The sequence below is a fragment of the Rhinolophus ferrumequinum genome, chromosome 25 (assembly GCF_004115265.2).
Source record: "Rhinolophus ferrumequinum isolate MPI-CBG mRhiFer1 chromosome 25, mRhiFer1_v1.p, whole genome shotgun sequence".
Taxonomy (NCBI): Eukaryota; Metazoa; Chordata; class Mammalia; order Chiroptera; family Rhinolophidae; genus Rhinolophus; species Rhinolophus ferrumequinum.
In genome coordinates, this window is record NC_046308.1 from 29,941,095 (window position 1) to 29,961,884 (window position 20,790).

A 20,790-nucleotide genomic window follows, 5' to 3' on the forward strand; every position below is an offset into this window, starting at 1 on the left:
ATGCTCTTTGAACCCAAGGTCCATAAGTTTAGTACCTATGTTTTCTTCTATGCAGTTTATTGTGTCAGGTCTTATGCTTAAGTCTTTGACCCATTTTGAATTAATTTTGGTACATGGTGACAGACAGCAGTCCAGTTTCATTCTTTTGCATGTGGCTTTCCAATTTTGCCAGCACCATTTATTGAAGAGGCTGTCTTTCCTCCACTGTCCTTTGTAGTTTTTAACTAGCTGGACATCCCACTGCACTACTGTTGATGTCATCTATGATGTCATGAGGGTGGCAGCCATCAACATTGGAGCCCACAGACTGGGCTGTCCCCAAGATCTCTCTAATGTTTCCAGAAAGTTCTCTAGCTAAAGATTAATGCTGCATCTGTCAGGCAATGCTGACAATCTCATCAAAAGTGGTATTTCCACTGTGCTTAATTATTATTTTTTTTTTGGCTTCTTTTTGTTGCTTGGTGGTTGTTTGAGGACTTTGATGACCAGGGCAGAGGCAGGAGTTACCACCACCTCAATCCGGGCCTGTCTGTTCTGAATGGTCAGTTTCACCACAATCCTCAGACACTGCCAGTCACTGGTTGCTTTAGTGATGTCATCACCAACCGTTTTTGGAGACAGACCCAGGGGGCCGATCTTGGGGGCCAGGGCACCAACAGACGTGGCACTAACTTCCCCACCAGTGCACCTGAGGTATATGACTTTGATATCATTGGGGTCAAACTTCGGTAGCGTGGTGGAGGCGGCTGGTGTCAGATGAATCCAGATTCAGGACAATGGAAGAAAGTTGCACCTTTACCTCCTCCGAGCCGAAAGCCAAAAAGAGGATATGTAAGTTTTAAGAGAGGGGAGGAACAGGTGCAGAAGGAAAAGAGAGGGAAGGCATGGCTGTAGCAAATCGGGCTACTTGCTTCTTCCCTAAGAATAGTGGTGTCATATCTCACATATGCACTGCTCTTTGTGGCTCTCAAAATGTTTTTGTGTGCATTTTCTTATGACCGCCTCAGAACAATCTTGCAGGGTAGTGTTATCTTTCCCATTTCACAGATAAGAAAACTGAGACTTGGAGAAGCCAAATAACTTTCTCAAGACCACATGGCCAATTCAGTGGTAGATCTGGGGCTCCACACAAGTCTTGTGATCCCCTAGATCAGTATTCCTACCCTTCCTAATAAAGAGAATCACTGCCTCATTGTAACAATGTGTAGCAGTCACACGCAGAGGGAGAGGAGCCCAGGGAGGGACAGGAATATAACTAAGACATTTTGACATAAAAACTCCTGGAAGATAGGGCCTGGGACTATGTGCAAGATTTCACAGCACCAAGTTCAGTTGCCCATACCATGGGGCATCTGTGCTGAACAGGCTCTGCTAGGTGGCCTGTGTCCTGGTCCCTCCAACCTCCAAGGTGGGAGCTGAGGGCAGCATCTTCTCACAGCTGCCTACTTAGGAGGTTTTAGAAACACCTACAGCTCAGCAGGATACCAGTCCCTGCCAGGAGCTGGTGCCACAGCTTAGAGAGGTGTCACGACTGACAAACCGTGGGCTAGGAAATCATTTAAAATGTGCCTGTCTTTCATCAAATTCAGAGTCAATAAGCATGGAAACACTCACACACACACACACACACACACACACACACACACACACACCAAGAGACCTGAAATGCCCCAGAATGGAGGCTCTGCCTTTCATGGAGAGGATACTATCCTCAATGCTTGGGTTTCCTTCCTCCAGGTTGCACATCGTCAGGCCCTGGGCTCTTTCCCTCCAAGGGTATTACTTGTCACTTCTCTAATGTTGTCACCAGCTTTGTTGCCACAATGCCCAGCAATCCGGCAAATTCATCCATACCAAGGTGCTTAAGTGATACACAAGATAATGGGGAGGACACCGCATTGGGAGGTAGGGGACCTGGCACTGAGTGATGGTGACCTTGGGCAAATCCTCACATCCCTCTCTGTGAAATGAAAAGTGGCACATAGTACTTGGCCTCCAGAAATGTCACGAGGATACATGAGGCCCACACACAGAAGCACTTTATATATCACAAAACAGCAAAGGAAGATTAGCTGATTGATGATTTTTAAAGGATTCCTTGAAATGAGAGCACTGCCGGCCTGAACTGGTTAATTTCCAGCTATGGAATTTTGGTTATGATTGAATCTTGGTGATGAAAAGACTTCGATTCTATTGAACTTCCTTGATATTTCTGAAATCACACGCTCACCCATTTTGTGAAGGTGCAAAGATGGGTTTGGACGGAAACTGCTCTGTTCTGTTCTGTTCTTTCCCAATAGAGACAGACCATAGAAGTGGCCAGCCAGCAGCTCCGTGCATGTGGCCCTTCCTGACCTAACATGGGCTCGCAGGTCTTGTTCCCTCAGCCTCAGGAAGGAAGTGGCTACAGCTGCATAAGACGAAAGTGGACTCTGGCTCAATGCTTTGTCCCAGAGGTGCAAGCTGGAAACAGAACTCCAAATACAGATGACCCTTGAACAATGCAGGAATTAGGGGCACCCACCCAAGGCAGTTGATAATCTGCATATAACTTTTGACTTCCCCAGAACTCAACTACCCTGGTACTCATGGGGGATCAGTTCCAGAACCCCTCCACTCCCCAAAAAAATCTGTAAATGCTCAAGTCCCCTATATAAAATGGCATAGATCAATGTATACAGTCGGCTCTCTGCATCTGCAGACTCCCAACCACAGATCAAAAACAATACATGTATTTGCTGAAATAAATCTGTGTATAAGTGGACCCACACAGTTTAAATTCATGTTATTCATGTCAACTGTAGTTTCAGTTATTCCAGGTATGGATTCTTTATCTCACTTTGCACCTTCAGACACAGCCTAAATGCTGGGAAAACTGTGTGGAGGAAGCTCCCTGGTGACCCTAGGAGAGGCAATGGGGTTAAATGCTGAATCCCCAGGACAGGCAGAGTCACCCCACTAAAAGCACACTCTAGGACTCCAGGACTAGCCCAGCTGGAGGAGCTCCCTCCCTGTGTGGCAGAACAGGCACCAAGACCTTGAGGTGGTCTTGACCTCTGGAAACACGTTGGCTTCTCCAGGCACGACAAAAGGACATACATACACTTTGCAAGGCTTTTCTAGGAGGGAAGCTCTTGTGCCAGGCCAGTCTCAACCAGGCCCCCTGGTGGTCAGAGAGATCATTTGCAGGATGGATGGGTTCAAGAAAGTTACCAAGTTTCTCCCCACGGGGAATTGAACCCATGGACTAAAGTACACCATCAGTCTCTTTGGAGTGCTGCTCTGACTGGACTACTTTGGGACCTCCCTATTACAAGACGTCATAGCACCGACGTTTTCCTCACTATATTCTTCCCGATTATAATTATACAGTTCCTGTGTCCATCTCCTTGAAGAAAGCCTTGACCCCTGTTATAAAGTTCGGTTCTTGCATATTATCTGTGCTCATAACCAACTTTTTTGATACCCTTCTGCCTCAGGAGAGAGTCAGGCCATTGTAAATAGTGCAGGTCAGCAATGAGAGCTTCACCCTGCCTGCCAGAGCTTCCCATGGGCCAGAGCCCGGAGCTCCGCGGGTGTGCCCACAGCCTCCGTGCCCCCCCACCCCCAGCAGCCCGGTTCCTGTCCCTCCCCTGTGCGCCCACAGCACCCTGGGCTCCCTGATCTTGGGTCTCATCACAGCACTCTCTAATTCCCTGTTGCCCTTCTGTGTACCATCTGTGAGGCTGGGGTGTGTGGGTGTTCTAGTCTGCTCCCTCTGATGATTAGCAGAGGCCGGGCATAGAATGAATAGTCAACAAAAGTGAAGTGAACTGAGTGAGTGAGTGAATGTCAAGCCCTCGTTGTGGGCTGGGGACACAAAGATGAATAAAATTCTGTCTTCTCATACGGAGTTCAAGTTCAGGTTGGGGAGACAAAGTAAGAATAACAAAACAGTGAAGTAAGAGTTATAACGCAGCTTTACAAGAACAGGTAATAAAATAGCCATGACTATGCCTTAGTGGGTCAGGGAAGGCTTCACAGAAGAGTGACTTGGAGCAATCTTGATAGGAAAGGAGAAATTTCAGGAAATGGAGAGGTGGGTGTTCCTGGGAGAGGCATATGAAGAGGTGAGGAGGCCCAGAGCGAGAAAGTGCAGCACGTACTGTGGGGACCTGAGAGCCTGATGGGCAGTGCAACAGAGAGGATGGAAGGGAGAACTGAATGAAAGGTTCCCGATGGATGGGAATGTCGAAAAGGGGTAGGTTGGGGATTTGTGGAAGGAATTTAAGAAGAGTGTGTGAGACCTTCAGAATTTTTTCCAAGATGATCTCTGACAGCATTATAGAGAGAGGACTGGAGAGGAAGCATACAGAGGCAGGAAGCTGCGGGGATACTGTTGCCACAGTCCAAGTAAGAGACAACGGAGGTGTAGATCCCCACACGGCAAGGGGGCTGGAGTGAGCAGGATGGAGTCAAGAGATATTTCGAGCAAAGGACTTGGAGCTCAGTTTTGAAGGGGGGGGCAGAAATGGCAGTGAAGGGGGACATGACAAGCAATCCAGTTCTTCCTGCCACATCCTCTCCCCCAAATCCTCAGTCACTCACATTCACTCACTCACTCAGCCATATCCCATGGAAGGACAGAGACCCAGCTCACTGATCAGACTCCATATAAGTCAGTGATTTCCTCTGACAAAGAGTGATATTTTAGAAACCCCAGTGTAAGGTGCAGATAGTTTCATTGGAAACAATATTGTAGATAGTATGGAAGAGTCACCTCAAAATATGAATGAATGAATGAGAGAATGAAGGAAAGAAGGAAGGAAGGAAGGAATTCTTCACAAGTTATCCTAAGACAGCCGCTAACAAGTTAGGTTTGTCCTTGGTCAAAAAAGGAAAGAAGGAAGGAAGGAAGGAATTCTTCACAAGTTATCCTAAGACAGCCGCTAACAAGTTAGGTTTGTCCTTGGTCAAAAGAGGAACTACCACCCTCTTTCTCCCTGCCCCTGTTTTGAGCCCACATGTACAGGGATTGCTGGCTTCCAGGCTCCCAGGCTCCCCTGTGATGTGTCTCAGCTTGCGTTTCTTGGAGATCAGAACTGCAGACCTGGGAAGGAGGTCAGGTTCTAGAGCTTGCTCTTTCTATACAAGGGCTAGAAAGATTGAAATAAAGGTGGATACCCCTAGATTTCTAACCATTTTGTTTTTGACAACCCTGAAAGAGACTGTTAAAAGTTACTCCTTGCTTTCAAAATGATCTCACCCCTTGCCTGGAGATGATTACATGACCTCCAAGCAAAGGCAGATAGCAACCAAGAGCTGAGATTATTGAAGAGATTAATCTCCCCATACAGGGAAAATTTCCCCCTTTTTTTGCATAGGCAGCAGCTCAATAAATAATTAATGCTTGTTAATCTTTTAGCTATTTCTCCCATTGTAAAAAATTAATTGGTCTTCCATCATCTATTGCATTGTAGCCTAGAGGTATTTGGCCCCCGTCCGCCACCTGCTGAAACACGCTCCTCCTGAAGCTCATTAATGTGTGGCAGTGACACTTGGCAGTCGTGCCCAGCCCCCAGGTTCAGGGCATGAATGGGAGTGCACAGCGCTGTGGCAGGCACCTCCAGGAGAGCCTCGCACAAACACTGCCTCTTTCTTCCCGAAGGCTTGGGGAGTATGCAAGCACTCCTTCTCACATCTCCTCCCTCATTGCTGAAATCCCATTTTGCAAAAGAGGTTGAGCAAGGTTCATGATGCAGTAGGGGAGAAGCACCATGTCTCTCCAGGCCTCCATTTAGAGACATGAAATGTCCTGGGATCGCTTTCCGGCTTTTGCCACTGAGCTGTGCCTCAGTTTGCCTGAGCAGGACTATCAGACCCACAGGAGGTGAGATGGAAAGGCTCAGTACAAGAGGGAAAACTCCCTAGGTGGCTTGGTTCCTCCAGCCTCCACTACTACATTTTTCTCTCTTTTAAATCATAAATCAATCGTACCATCTCCTCAAGGAAGTTCCTCTAGATTAAACCAGTCTGATTACTCCCAGCCCAATATGTGACTTGCCCTTCTCCCTCAGTGCCCTTTGGTGATTATCCTAATGACAAATTTCTGTTGATGACTAACTTGTCTCCTTTATTTCCTCATATTAGAATTTAAGCCCCGGTAGGGCAGAAGTCATGTTTGCCCTGTAACAAATACGCCAATCACTTGTGTGGCTGCAAAAAGTCTTATAGGAGAGAGGGGGCTGTCAGCTGGAATGGCCAAGGAGAAATTCAGTGAGAGCAGACCCTGAGTCAGCACTTGGAATGGTCCCTTTTGGAAAAGCCATGCAGCTAGCCTGTGGGTCCAAGGGACATACTCATTTCAGGGGCTTGCTTAGGTATGTGTCCCCACCCTGCTACATCTGCTACTGATGAGTAATGCCACTTAGCCTCTCCCAATCCCAGGATCTCATCTGAAAAATGCCTCCCTCATACAGCTATTGTAGGGATTACATGAGATGATGCGTGTAGAATGTTTGCAAACTGTGGGGCACAAAGTAAGTATGAGGATTTATTGTTCTCATCATCTGTGTGGTCCTCTCACTGTAGTACCTAACCTAAAACCATCTTCTGAGATACCTCCCTGTGCCCACCTTGCAAGCAGGCTGAATTCCAGCATGCTAATTTATCTTCCCTCCCTTCTTGTTTCTTAAGTGATAGAATAGGGTAATGTCAGAGCCCGAATGATTCCTTAAGGTCAACCAGCTCCTAATTTCACAGGTAGGAAACGCTCTCTGCTAATTAAACTCTTTACATGGATTATCTAATTTAACCCTCATACAACTCTGTGAGGTCAGCACAGTCATTATGCTTCTTGGATAGACAAGATAACTGAGACACAAGCGGTCACCAACTAAAAGTATCAAAGCCACATTCTAAGTGATTCCAGAGCCTATGCTCTTAATTTACTACACTTTTTGCCTCTATGCATGATCTTCTCATGGGTTGACTCTCTCTAGTAAAGAAACTTTGAGAAAAATGCACTACTAGTTACAGGAGTCACTGAAAAATAAAGCAGAATCCCTGCCCCCAACAGTTTATGATCACTCTCTTTCTTTCACTTCCCTTCCTTCCTCTTCCTGAACAATTCAGTCTTAAATCCATTAGTGGGATTGAGCAAGATAGGCTTTCATGCCAGAGAATGGGGATGTGATGGCCCAGAATGGGGTGTCAGAGCCCAAGCAAGGTGCATGAAGAAGGCACGAGAGTGTTAGAGCCCAAAAGAGGTAAGGAGGGCATCCCCAGGGGGACCGCCTGGCTAGATGTTGGAGCCCAAGCTGAGCGCCTATGGAGGGCATCTATGCAGGGGTGGACTAGCATGGGATATTCGGGCCTATGCAGAGAAAGCAGGGATGTCTCACAATGGATGAAGCCAGTACAGGGTACCAGCCAGAGCCTGTGTGGGGTGAAGAGGGCAGCGTGTGTGGGGAGCGGTGGTGGTGCTGATGGGAGATTGGTTAATGCAGAGAACTGACCAAATAAGTAAATATATTAAAGATAATGGGAGCCAAGCCTTTCTCTATCAGTAAAGGGAGCTAAAAGTATGAAAGGGGGGGGAAATTAGAATGAACTTTATGGTTCAGGGTTGGATCTGAAGGTACCAGTGTGAATTCATGGATTTCAATACAAGGTAGTATTGCTTAGGGAAACTGTGACTAAGTGGGAGAATTCTGCTTCTTTGGGGGACTCTTGCTTCTTCCAGGGGTATGGAAGTCTGGGTGCAAGGAAAATGATTGTATGCTAAAACATGCTGAACCAATGCGCCTGGCCAGTCTTTCCTGCTCATGAGAGAAGATGTCCACCAAATAGGGGGAGCAACACCCACATCTCTTCTCAGCTTCAGCACCATTATCCAAAGATCACCTGGCACCCACTTGTGGGGGCAGGGGGGATTGTGTGCTAGTCCCTGAGAGCTGCTTCCAGTCTAAGTCTTAGACCTGTGCTTCCCAAGCCTGGGTAAGGAGAATCACCTGGGGAGCTTATTAAAAATACAGCGTCCTGAGTACCATCCCAGAACCACCAAATTGGAATCTCCAGGTGGGTCTTGGGAAGTTGTATTCATAACAATCTCCTTGTTAATTCTTGTCCAGTTAGCCTATGGGTTATGGATTAAGGATTGGGAGCCATTAGTTTAGAAAATGGTATAGACACTTCAGTATTTGGAACACTGAATAAAAAGTCTTCATTCTTAATTAACAGAAAAAGAAGAAGAGGGAGAGGGGAAAATGCCATTTGACATATTTATGACATCTCCCTTTTAAGCATCACAGACAATATCCTGCCTAAATTCCTTTTCCATCAACCACTGGATCTCACCATGAGTTGGGCACTCCCCAAATAGCAAGACAGCTCCAGGCTATAGCAAAGAATCATGTGTTTCAGATGTAGGAAAAGTGGAGTGAACAATTCAGAAATTCTTCCCGGACTTGAAAGGCCTAATATAATCATTCCACACCATTAGCAGAATTCGACTCTGTCCCCTTAAACATTTGCCCATCCCCAAGGAAGTCAACAACACTCTGAGGCTACTAAAGTCTATTTGGTTGCACCAAAGTGAACAGAACCTTTTCCAGTAAGTCTCATCCAAGCTTCCCTCCACGGTTGTCTGTCAGGCACCTACTATTTGTCAGGAACTGCATTAAGAGCTTCAGAATAGTCAAAGATGGAATTTTGAAAAGGCTTTTTATGGCTTACAGAGCATTGTCATCATACTCAAAATAAAGAGGAAGACTGTGTCAAGGGAGACAAACAGAAGTGCTTGAACAAAAGTATGAAACTGAGACTGTGAAGGTGTATCCATGAAACAAGCAGTCAAGTTGGCCAAAGAACAGGGGACCACACAAGACTTTTCTCTGCAGCTCTGAGAGAGAATATGATGAATCAAGAAGCTGAGGGCTAAATACATGTTTGTAACTCTGGCAGATCCTGCCACCACAACATAGCATAAAAGCCATGGAGACACCCTTTAAGATATTACCTTGAGCCAAAGACTTATGAAATTCATAATCTCTCATACCTATGTTGTTCTAATTGGGACTTTGCTGGAGACAATGCCTTACCCTAAAAGAATGAATCCCTGGTGGGAATACTGGGCTTCAAGACAAGACAGTGGGGGCAAAGTTTCCTAGACAGGAAAGTCTGTTAACATCCCTCAAGTACCAACATATTCGACTTGATTTGGCAGTGCCACTGACATGGGGTCAGGGGATCTGAGTTCCAGCCCAGGCGCTGCCATTTGTTTGCTGTGTGGCTTTGGACAGACCTCTTAACTTCTGTGAACCTTGAAATCCTTATCTGTAAATCGGCCATAGGGTCTCAGCCCCGCTTATTTCACAGGGTTTCTGTGGGTGAGGTAATACACAAAGAGCTTTGTCAACTACAAAGCATGAATGAAACATAATGTGCTATCATTATCATCTAGGTGACATAATCCTTCTCTCTGTTTCCTGCCTCTTGTCCTTTGCAGGTGGACCACCTCTCCTTCTTTCCATGGGACAGTCTGTGGGTCAGGGGCAGTCTCCCTCCATTGTGGTATCTGCTCACTACCCCACCTATCTGAGTCAACCACGAAGAGGCATCTGTGAATCTGATCTGGGGCTTGCAGCCCAGAACCTTTGAGCCCCACACCCCTGAGGCCACCACACATTTATTGTAGGGAAAACACCTTGGTCATATATTATGTATTTTATTTTTGCCCAAAACCACAGAGCCACCCAAATTATAATAGAAATAAAGTCCTATTGATGAATTTGGGTTTTGCCATGGTTTTGTTAGTGGTTGGTGCCACAGCTGTTGCCGAGCTATTGTTAATCCAGCCTATGGAAAAGTTCCCATTTTCCATAAGACACTTTTCTTGTATTCCATCCAGAACTGACTTGCTTTGAGCCCAGGAATGCTAAAGACAGTAAGTCCAAGCCAAAGACCTCCTGGTGTTTATCAAGGAAAACCCACATCAGTGGAGAACCTAGGTGCTGAAAGAGAAGAAATTCAGTTCTCATCCATCTCCCCATAACCAAGTTTCTTTCTCCCAAAGAAGAGATCTTGAATTGCAAAATGCCTTAATGGAAAAAACAGCCACAGGGCACCAACTTAATGGGATTGTATCCAAACTCATTATGTCATGAAAAGTGTCTTCCCCCAAGTGCACACAGGCTGTTTCCCAGCACTTATCCCTAATCAATTTTTATAGAGAGATGAGGCTGAGAAGGCGGGTTAGAAAGTGGTTTATAGCCAGGGAGATGCACAATCCCCCAATTCAGCCCTTTTGGCTCTGGGTCTTCTCACATTAATAAAGGGCTATTCCCCAGCCCTGAGGTACTGTGCCCTCCTCTCGGCTGTCCCTCTCACCATCATCTCTTTTTACTCATTTAGAGGGACTTTTGACATGAGATTTGCTAAGTTGGCATTTGCATTTGTCATATATCACAAAGCTTGAATAGAGGAAGCCCTCTAAAGTGAAAGCAGTGTTATCTCTGTACAGGATAAGCAACTAGCTGGGACTCTCAGGAAGGAGCAGTTCCATTGGGGATGGTGTGGTGTAGTACAGTGAACACCAGTCTGGGGGTTCTGGTTCCAGCTCTGTCAAGAAATAACAGCTTACTTAGAGGATCTGGATGGAGCCCCCAAATGATCTCCCAAGTTTCATCTAGTTAAAAAAATTCAGTGAGTTTCTGAAAGGACTGGCTCTTGCTACTGTCAGCCTGATTGGGTTAAGCAAAGCATGATGGAACCTAAAACATGTTCTAGACGCCAGAATTCCATTACTATACACAGAGGAGATTTTGGGATTGTAACTAAAGGGTGGTATGAAGGAAGGGAAGGTATAGGTGAAGGAAGAGGCGGGTGCAGAGAATGGGATAGTAATTTTCTAAGGATGATTTGGGAGATAACTAGTCCAGGGACTGGCCACCCAGTGTAGGGGCCAGTTCAAGTGGCCTGGAGTTAACCAGTAAGAAAATCAAAGGAAAGGGTGGAATATCAAGAATGAGGTCACTGCCTACCAACCCCCCTGTCACAGTGAGGATCAGTAGAGCAATGAGTTCTGAGAAACTGTGTGGGTAAAGGGTAGCCTGAGTACAGGGGAGGAAAGCTTAAGAGGGCAAGAGTCGTCTCTTTACTGCCTCGCCCACATGAAGATTGCCAGTTTTCAGCAAATTCCAGCTTATTGTAGTTGATGCTAGGTTAATTTACATAAACTATTATGAAGAAATTTATAAATACAAAACAGATATAACTAGATTTTGTAGAGCTTTGAGAAGCAAGGCTCTGATTGCTAAATATTTACTTGTGCAGACTATGGCTTCAATAACCTTCTAACCCATGGCCACATCCTTCTAGGTCTAGTATCTATAGCAATAGGGAATTCCCCAAATTAATTCAGTGCAGCCTCCGCACAAGATATTAATATAATGCTATATTGATATGCTATAGATATCATTAGTAAGCTTCCTGGTTTCAACACTCCAGCGAGAGTAGGGGAAGTCCCAGGCATAATACAAAGTTCAATTGCTTTACTACTCACTCTCAGATTGTTCTTCAAATAGCCCTTGGCATCTACACCTAGAGAACCTGGGCTTGTTCCCAGGGACCCTTAGAGAAACTTTTTCTTTTTTTAATTTTATTGGGGAATATTGGGGAACAGTGTGCTTCTCCAGGGCCCATCAGCTCCAAGTAGTTGTCCTTCAATCCAGTTGTGGAGGGCGCAGCTCAGCTCCAAGTCCAGTTGCCATTTTTGATCTTTAGTTGCAGGGGGCACATCCCACCATCCCACGCAGGAATTGAACTGGCAACCTTGCTGAGAGCTCGCACTCTAACCAGCTAAGTCGTCCAGCCGCCCCTCCTGAAGCTCAGCAGCAGCTCACTGTCTTCAATGTAGTTGTGGAGGGCCCAGCTCACTGGCCCATGTGGGAATCAAACTGGCAACCTTGTTGTTCAGAGCTCGCACTCTAACCAAGTGAGCCATCCAGCTGCCCCTCCCAAAGCTCAGGAGCAGCTCACTATCTTCAATCTAGTTGTGGAGGGCGCAGCTCACTGGCCCATGCGGGAAACGAACCGGCAACCCTGTCATTCAGAGCTCATGCTCACACCAACTGAGCCATCCGGCCGCCCCCAGAGAAACTTTTGTACAGAAGGGAAGGACCGGGCCTTCTCAAAGGCATTAGAGATCCTGACTCTAGAACCAGGAGGCAACTGAGTCAAACTACGATCAGTTCAGCTCTAAGAATAGAACTAACATCTTGGTGTTTATTTTCTACAAACAAGGACATTGTTCTGCATAATAACAATGCAATATAAAAATCAGGAAACTAACTCTTTTTTTTTAATTTATTGGGATGACAATTGTTAGTAAAATTACATAGATTTCAGGTGTACAATTCTGTATTACATCATCTATAAATCCCATTGTGTGTTCACCATCCAGAGTCAGTTCTCCTTCCATCATCATATATTTGACCCCTTTACCCTCATCTCCCACCCCCAACCTTCCTTACCCTCTGGTAACCACTAAACTATTGTCTGTATCTATGAGTTTTTGAGAAAACTAACTCTTATACATTATTATCATCAAATCATCACACCCATCTAAGTTTTGCTAACTCTCCCAACAATGTCCAGGATCAAACATTGCCTCAGTTGTCATGTCTCTTTAGTTTTCTTTAATCTGGAACATTTCCTCAGTCTGTGCTTGACTTCCATGGCTAGGGCGCCTTTGAAGATTACATAACAATTATTTTGTAGAATGTCTCTCATTTTGGATTTGTCTAATGTTTCCTCATGATTAGATTTGGGTGACACATTTTTTTGGCAGGAATGCCACAGAAATGATGTTGTGTTCTCCTTGCATTTTATTAGATGGTACATGATTACAGTTTGCCTTAGTATAGCTAACGTTAAATTTGACCACTTGATTAAGATGGTGTTTGCAAGGTTTCTCCACTATAAAGTTGCTTTGTTTCTCTTTGTAGATATGAGACTATTTGAGACTAAGAAGATACTCCAATCCTTATCAAACTTTCACCCACTAGTTCTAACATTCATTGATGTTTCTTGGCTGAACTAACTACTATAATGGTTGCCAAATGGTGATTTTCTAATTTCATCACTCCTTCTATTAGTTGGCATTCCACTGTAAGGAAAGCTTTCTCTTCTCTTCATTTATTTATTTACTCATATATTTACATCAGTAGACTCATGGATTCTATTTTATTTAATGGAATATAATTGGTTACTAACATCACACATTTTCATGTTCAAATTATACCAGATTTGGTCCTGGGGAATCCCTTCAGGCTGGCTTCTAAGTTCTTTTGACCTGTCTCCATCATTCTTTGAGCACTTCCTTACTTTCCAGCACAAAATACTCCATGGTCATTATGTCCTTTCTTTGCCATATCCACGGAATCAGTCATTTCTCCAAGAAGTCCTGACTCCATTTAGTAGGAAATGGTATTTAGAAACTAAGATCTAAGCAGTCAGTCTGCTTACTTTTCCCAGGACCTCTCAGTGGAGAGGATGCATGCACACACACAGACACACACAGACACACACACACACACACACACACTTTAATCTATCGTGACGGAAAGCAGATCAGTGGTTGCATACCGATGATAGACAGGAGTGTGTAAGAGGAATTATAAAGGGGTACAGGGAAACTTTTGGGTGATCAATATATCCATATGTTAAAACTTATCAAAATGTACATTTTAAATATTTGCAGTTAATTGTATGTAAATAATATTTCAATAAAAATGTTAAAATTGTTGACATCCCTGAATTCACCATGTGAAGAAAGCAATACTCTATGGATATCTAACATCCTGGCTTCTGAAGTATTTAAAGAAAAATCATGAATAGAATTTTTCAGATTAATAAATTCCTCTTAGAGCCAGTAAATGTAAAATAAGAATAATTTTTAAAACTCTGTAAACATTTTTATTAAATTAAGATATAGAATGTGGATGTTTGATTTTTTTGGAATTTTTTATGTTTAATAAATGGGAGTGTATTACGATTTTTATTCTAAATATAAGTGAATTCTCTAAAACAATGATAATGGGTAAAATCAATATAACTATGTAAGCAAACTATATGTCTTGCATTCATGAAAAATATTTAGTAATTTCTTTTGTAAACTTTATGACAAAAAACATATACTTCAATTATATCCTTAAAAAAATATTTTAAATGCTCTTTGACCCAATAATTCCATAGCTAGTAATTTATTTTAAGAAAGAAATCAGAGATATATGGATAAGTATGTTCATTACAATGTTACTTATAATATGAAGAATTGAAATACATCTTAATGTTTGATAAATTATAGTGTAACAGTACAATAAAACTCAAAATAGACATTAGACTATTGTAGAATACTTAATGTCATGGAGAAATGTTCATTACATATTTTAAGTGAAAAAGAAACAATGTGAATATAATCCCATTTCTCTGGAGGGAGGAACAAACAAACATACATGCATTTACATGTGTGTGTGTTTTTAATATATGCATGTGCTTTTTATATATGTAAATACATCAAAATGTTGATGGTTGTTGCTTCTGAATGGTAGGATTGTGAATATTTTTCTTGGTGGTTTTCCATATTTTCCAATTTTTATCCAATTATATGCATGCATATATGTATCTGTGTAAACCCATCATCCCTTATTTATAATTCTGAAATCAAAAAAAAGTTTTCAAAATGAAAGTTTTCCATAAAGTTAGTGTAAATTGTTCAGCAACAAAAACTTGGCCTGAACTGACATGAGCTTTTATATTGTCTGTAATTATTAGTCTCTACATGGTCTATATTTGTCCTATTTAGTGTGGATATGCTTATATTTCAATTTTTAGTTTCATGTGTACAAAACACTGTAATAAACATTTATCATTTATACCCCTCACAAAGTGATAACCCACCTCCCCAATCTGCTACACCTCTGACATAACACACAGCCATTACATTTCCACTTTCTCTGTTCCATATGCTGTACTCCACTTCTTGTGAATATATATATATATACAAATATATAAAATATATATATATATATATATAAAATTATAATTGATATTCATTATTATTCAGCTTCAGCTTCAGGTGTACAGCGCAGTGATCAGGCATCTACACCATCCCTGAAGTGGTCTCCCTATAAGACTAGTGTCCAATGGATACCCTACAAAAATCTTTACAACATTATTGATTATATTCCCCAAACTGACTTTTATATCCCCATGGCAATCTTGTGATTACCGATTGTGCTTTCTGATCCCCTCACCTTTTCCCTCATCCCCACCCCCCTTCCCATCTAGCAACCCTCAGTTTTTCCTTTATGTCTCTGAGACTGTTTCTGATCAGTTCGTTCATTTATTCTATTCTTTAGATTCCACATATAAGTGAGATCATATGGTATTTGTCTTTCTCTATCTGACTTATTTCACTAACATAATGTTCTCTAAGTCCATCCATATCATTGCAAATGGTAAGATTTCGTTCTTCTTTATGGCTGCATAATACTTCATTGTATAAATGTAACACAGTTTCTTAATCCAGTCGTCTACCGATGGTCATTTCGGTTGTTTCCATGTCTTGGCTATTGTGAATACTGCAGCAATAAACATAGGTCTGCATAGATTTTTTCCGAATTATGGACACGCTTATATTTCACTGCAGAAAAGGTACTGCCCCAGAACTCCTGGAGATGTTACAGAATATTCAGTATATGTATCATCCTATTATCCCCCAAAATGTTTGAACTCCAAAGCATCTGTCCCCGAGGGTTTCAGATAAGACATTGTGGACAATATTTTGTGATTAAGGGGAAAAGAAGGAGGAAGGAAGGAAGGAAGGAAGGAAGGAAGGAAGGAAGGAAGGAAGGAAGGAAGGAAGGAAGACATTTATTTTCCAGTTGTAATAAAAAATCCTGGAAGGGGTGCCAAGGGCAAATTATATGCAATAAGATATTAAAATGTAAATTTTGCTGTTGTTTCTATCAAAGTTCTTCATCCAAAGGCCACCGGAACACACAGTTGGATTCACTGCTTGTTGCAAGGAGGGAGAACATGCACCGTGGGGAACCACAGGATGTCTCAGTAAGGGGGGGGGGATAGAACAAACTTGTAGGATTTAGACTTTTGTTTGTGATTTGGGGGAGGGCCTAAGGGAATAGGGGTTCACTTTAGACTTTAGACTTTAGACTGGGTGCTATCAGAAAGTGGGGGCAAATCTATGACTGGGTAGATGTCATCTATCTGGAGGGGAGACTACACAAGGATAGAGGTGTAATTGGTACCGAAGCTGAGGGAAGTGCCGGGTCTTGTTTTTGCCTGTGCAGAGATGATTATGATGTGACCTCCTTGGTCATGGTGTCAGAGCATTCTGAGGTTGGTGTTTACATGCAAGAGGAGAATCACACGGCCTGCTATGAGTGCTAGGCCAGCTTCTGGAGGTCAGGGCTATGCTTTTCTTCTTTCTCATCTCAGTTCAGCTGAGTCCCAGAGCTGTGAAAAAAGAGTGTCAGAGGCCCTCTGTTCTAAAGAGGGTGACAGAACATCAGTACAGAACTTGCTCAATATGACCCAAATACCAGCCCAGTGACCCTTAGCCAGTCATCCACTTTCAGCTTGAAGATTGATAGGCACAGATGGAGGAGGATAAGGATTTCCTGAGGGAGAATATTGCTCATGGAGGCAGGAAGCACTTTGCCCTCATCTTTGTCCATAAACCAGGAACATGTTCCAAGGTTAGAACCTCAGCAATCTCTAAAGGTGAGAAGCTGGACACTCCCTGGCTGCAGAGAAGGGAGAAGGCAGATGGGGAAAGAGCCTTGGATGACCCCAAGGAAGGGAAACAGCCTCCAGCCAAGAGGACCACCTTCAGAGCAATAGAGCCGCCACATACTCTCTGTGGTGGGGAGGGCTGCTGGTAGCCAGGATGAGGGGCATCAAAAGAGACCAGGCACAGGTGGGCTAATGGACCAGGAACCCAGCACGGAGACCTCCAGGAAGCCACAGGAGCTCTTCCTCACAGAGCGCCCCAAAGCAGATTATGACTATGCCCTGACCTCTCCTGCTTCTCCTCCTCCAGCTCCAGAGAAGCCAAAAGCAGACTTCTGAGTAAAGAAGGAGTCAGAGAAGGGAAAGGAAGTAAAGCAGTGAGGAAACCACCCTTGTCCCTCTTCCCTCACCACCGGTTTCCCTGACTGAGTCAGACCCACACTGGGGGAGGGGACAAGCTTTGGATCAGGCCAGAGACTGAAGTTTGAATAATTCAATGGACTTGATGTAATACCTCCAGAAGAAGATGTTTTAATATTTGAGAGGGACCAAGAAAGTTACAGGATCTACCAATGATACCAGCAAGAAGAGAAAAAAAGAGATTCAAGCAAAGGTAACGGTGTAAAAGAATAAAGTTGTCTGCTTGCGTTCAATGATCACAGTTTGTTCAGTAAGTCCTTACACATACAGGATGATATGCCAGTGAGTCTTTTAATTAATACACTTTTTTAGAGCAGTTTTAACTTTACAGAAAAATTTGAGCAGAAAGTACAGAGATTCTCCATATACTCCCTCTTTCCCCAACCACCTCCACTTTCCCCTATTACTAGCATCTTGCATTCCTGTGATGAGCTTGCAGTAGGGTGAGACCAATGAACAGATCATTAATACATTATCATTAACTAAAATCCATAGTTTACATTAGGGTTCATTCTCTGTGTTGTACAGTTCTACGGGTTTTGACAAGTATATCATGACATGTATACACTACTCTTGTATCATACAGAATAGTTTCACTGCCCTAAAAATACCCTGCACAGTATCTATTCATCCCTTTCTCCCTCTCCTTAGCCCCTGGCAACCACTGATGCTCATACTTTCCCAAAGTTTTGCATTTTCCAGAATGTCATACTGTTGGAATCATACAGTTTATGGAATTTTCAGACTGACTTCTTTCACTTAGTGATATGCGTTTAAGGTTCCTTCATGTCTTTGGATGGCTTAATAGCTCATTTCTTTTTGTCACTGAATAATATTCCATTGTATGTATTCCAAACTTTATATTCCACAGTTTGTTTATCCACTCACCTATTGAAAGATACCTTGGTTGTTTCCAAGTTTTGGCAATTATGAATAACGCTTCCATAAACATTTGTGTGCTGGTTTTTGTGTGGACATGTTTTCAACTCATTTGGGTAAATAATTAGGAGTGTGATTTTTGGATCAGATGTTAAGAGTATGTCTAGCTTTGTAAGAAACCGCTGAACTGTCTTCCAAAGTGTCTGTACCATTTTGCATTCCCACCAGCAGTGAACGAGAGGTCCTGCTGCTCCATATCAAGTCAGCATCGGGTTTTGCCAGTGTTATTGATTTGAGCCATCCTCGTTGTTTTGCTGGTAAAGTTTTTAAACTGGCTGTCCAGCAAAGGGAAAGCCCTAAATTGTTTGCAGATTTTCATGGTATAAATAGTCCCAGCATGGCCAATTTCAAGCAAGGATATCCCTGAACGCAGAGTTGGGAAGAGAGGTGCGGAGCTGTGTGTGGGCTTCAGTGCACTGCTGCCTGTAAAAATGCTCAGTTCAGAGAGAGCTTAGCCATTCTCGACAAATCCTTCTGTCATCTTAGACTGGAAGGCCACTACTTGATCATTAAGGGCTGCTGTCCTGGTGATCGGAGTAACAAAATCATTTAAGCAGCTTCCTCTACAGAACCCAGGCTTCACTTGTAAGTACGCAAATTTCTGTCTTAATGACAAAGAGGCCAGGTTGACAAGGGTGAGTTTGGCCATCACTAAGTCATTCCCATCAATGCTTCGTGCCACAGCAGATCTTCCAATCTCTAAAAACTTGTCCGCAAAATCCGCATAAAATGGTTTATGTCAGCAAGCCCAAGACTTGCCACCCTAGACCGTCTCTCTGTTGTTCACCTCCTTTTAAAGAGAGCTGTTAGGGGAGCTTCCTCCTTCCTCTTTCTCCCTCACATTTCCTCACTTCCCTTGCCCTATGTAAAGAATTTAGTTGGTGACCATTTGGCAGTATAATTTGGATACAGAAATGCTGATCTAGAAGGCATGAGGCAATCCACATCCCCTCACCCAGCCAATAGGGTTTCCAAAGCTCCTTAGGGGACATCGGATATAGGTGTTAAGCTTTCTGAAATAAAAAGACAACAAGTTTTCAAAACCTTGATGAGGGTTCAATTATGTAACCCCTTCCTCTCTTCCTAGAGTATTCTTTCTTAGTCATCAATAATTGGAGTTGGTAATGATCGTTTGATAATTTAATGTTCAGCAAGTATTTGATTAGAGCTAAATTTAGCTTTATGCGTGAGATTATGCTTTGAAGTGTGACCAAACGAAACCAGGATCTGCAAGAACAAAACAGGTGCAGCCTTGAAGTCAAAGCAGGGGTGTGGGAGCAGAACTCCTGGTCCTGTCCCCAGCGCTGCCACAGTAATTCTAATCTATTTGCATAGAGGGGAAACTAGTACAATTAGAAGACAGGATTAGTAAGGGTGATCATCGCAGATAAGCAAAGCGATTTGTCTGAAAGGAAAACAGCTCCCCATGGCCCTGAAGGCAGTCAGTGCCTTGTGCCCTGCTGGCATCTCTTGCTCATGCTAAGCACCCTGCATTAAGCCCAGGTCTGACTTTGGGCAGATTGTGCAACCCCTTGAGATTAAATTCCTCATCTGTTACCTGAGACCACAGCCTTTCATGATGGACAGATGGTCTGGCTCAGAGGGTGCAGCCATGGGTTGGAAGCAGGCGACAGGGAATTTAAAACCAGCTTTGTCACCATTGGTGCTATATGACCTTGACTGAGCAAAGCTCTTAATTGGACCCTGTTTCTCTCTCTCTCCTAAATAAAAATGATGTTGATGATGGGTAGAAAGTTACAAGATGTCCACTGTAACTCCCTAACCCACAAATATTCTGTTGAACTTGATCCAAAGCCCAATTCTTTGGTCTATAGGAGTCCCAAGTCCTTCCCACAGTTTCTGTGAATTCCTGTGCTTACCTCTTCATGGTTCTCCTGTCACCTGGTACCTCATCGGTGCACGTTACCTCTGTTCTACCCCACAGCAACCCAGATATCAGCCCAGCCCTCAACTGCCACAAACAATTCACTTATATACAAGCACATTGTGAAGTCAGAGAAACTAAATAGAGGGGAGTGGGGGAGGAGCGCGGTCAATTCATGTACCTTGAAGACTTTTACCATCCCCTTCCCCACACTCCCCTAATATAAGGTACAAACCTTCCCCAGGCTTGTGGGGCACATTCCATCCAAGTCCAGGTTTCCCTAAATTTCAGCTCGGATCAAAGTATTTCCCCAACAAACCAGCTTTCCCCTTTAAGGGAAATGCCAATAAGTAAAACTTTTTCCATCTTGTTACCCTTAGAACTTACATGAATGCACTTTGTTGGTAGGGTACTTTACAGGCCATCTCTTTTGCTCCTCACAACCCTGAGAAGAGTGATTTTACACCTGGGGAAACTGAGGCTCAGAGATGTTAAATGACCAGTGGTGTACACCTGAAATCAAAGCCAGTCTGAATCAAAGCCACTCTGAAACTCGCTTTCCGTCCAGCACCTGCCCCTTGGTGTCTAATGCTGGCATCCCTCAGGACTGGCCCAGATGAACACCTGCTCCCAGGAGGACGTAGGCGAGCACCACTTTCCCTGTCAAGATGGTGGAAATCCCCCTTCTACACCACCCTCTCCCTCGTGTTCTCTGACCACCACGGAAGCAGCAACAAGCTTTGAAAGGCTTT

The 20,790-nt window shown here is 43.5% G+C and overlaps 1 pseudogene; it reads right to left on the reverse strand.

The window, feature by feature from the left end:
• Positions 1 to 220: 220 nt before the first annotated feature.
• On the reverse strand, positions 221 to 20,041 carry LOC117017352 (60S ribosomal protein L12-like; annotated as a pseudogene).
• Between the last annotated feature and the right edge of the window lie 749 nt (positions 20,042 to 20,790).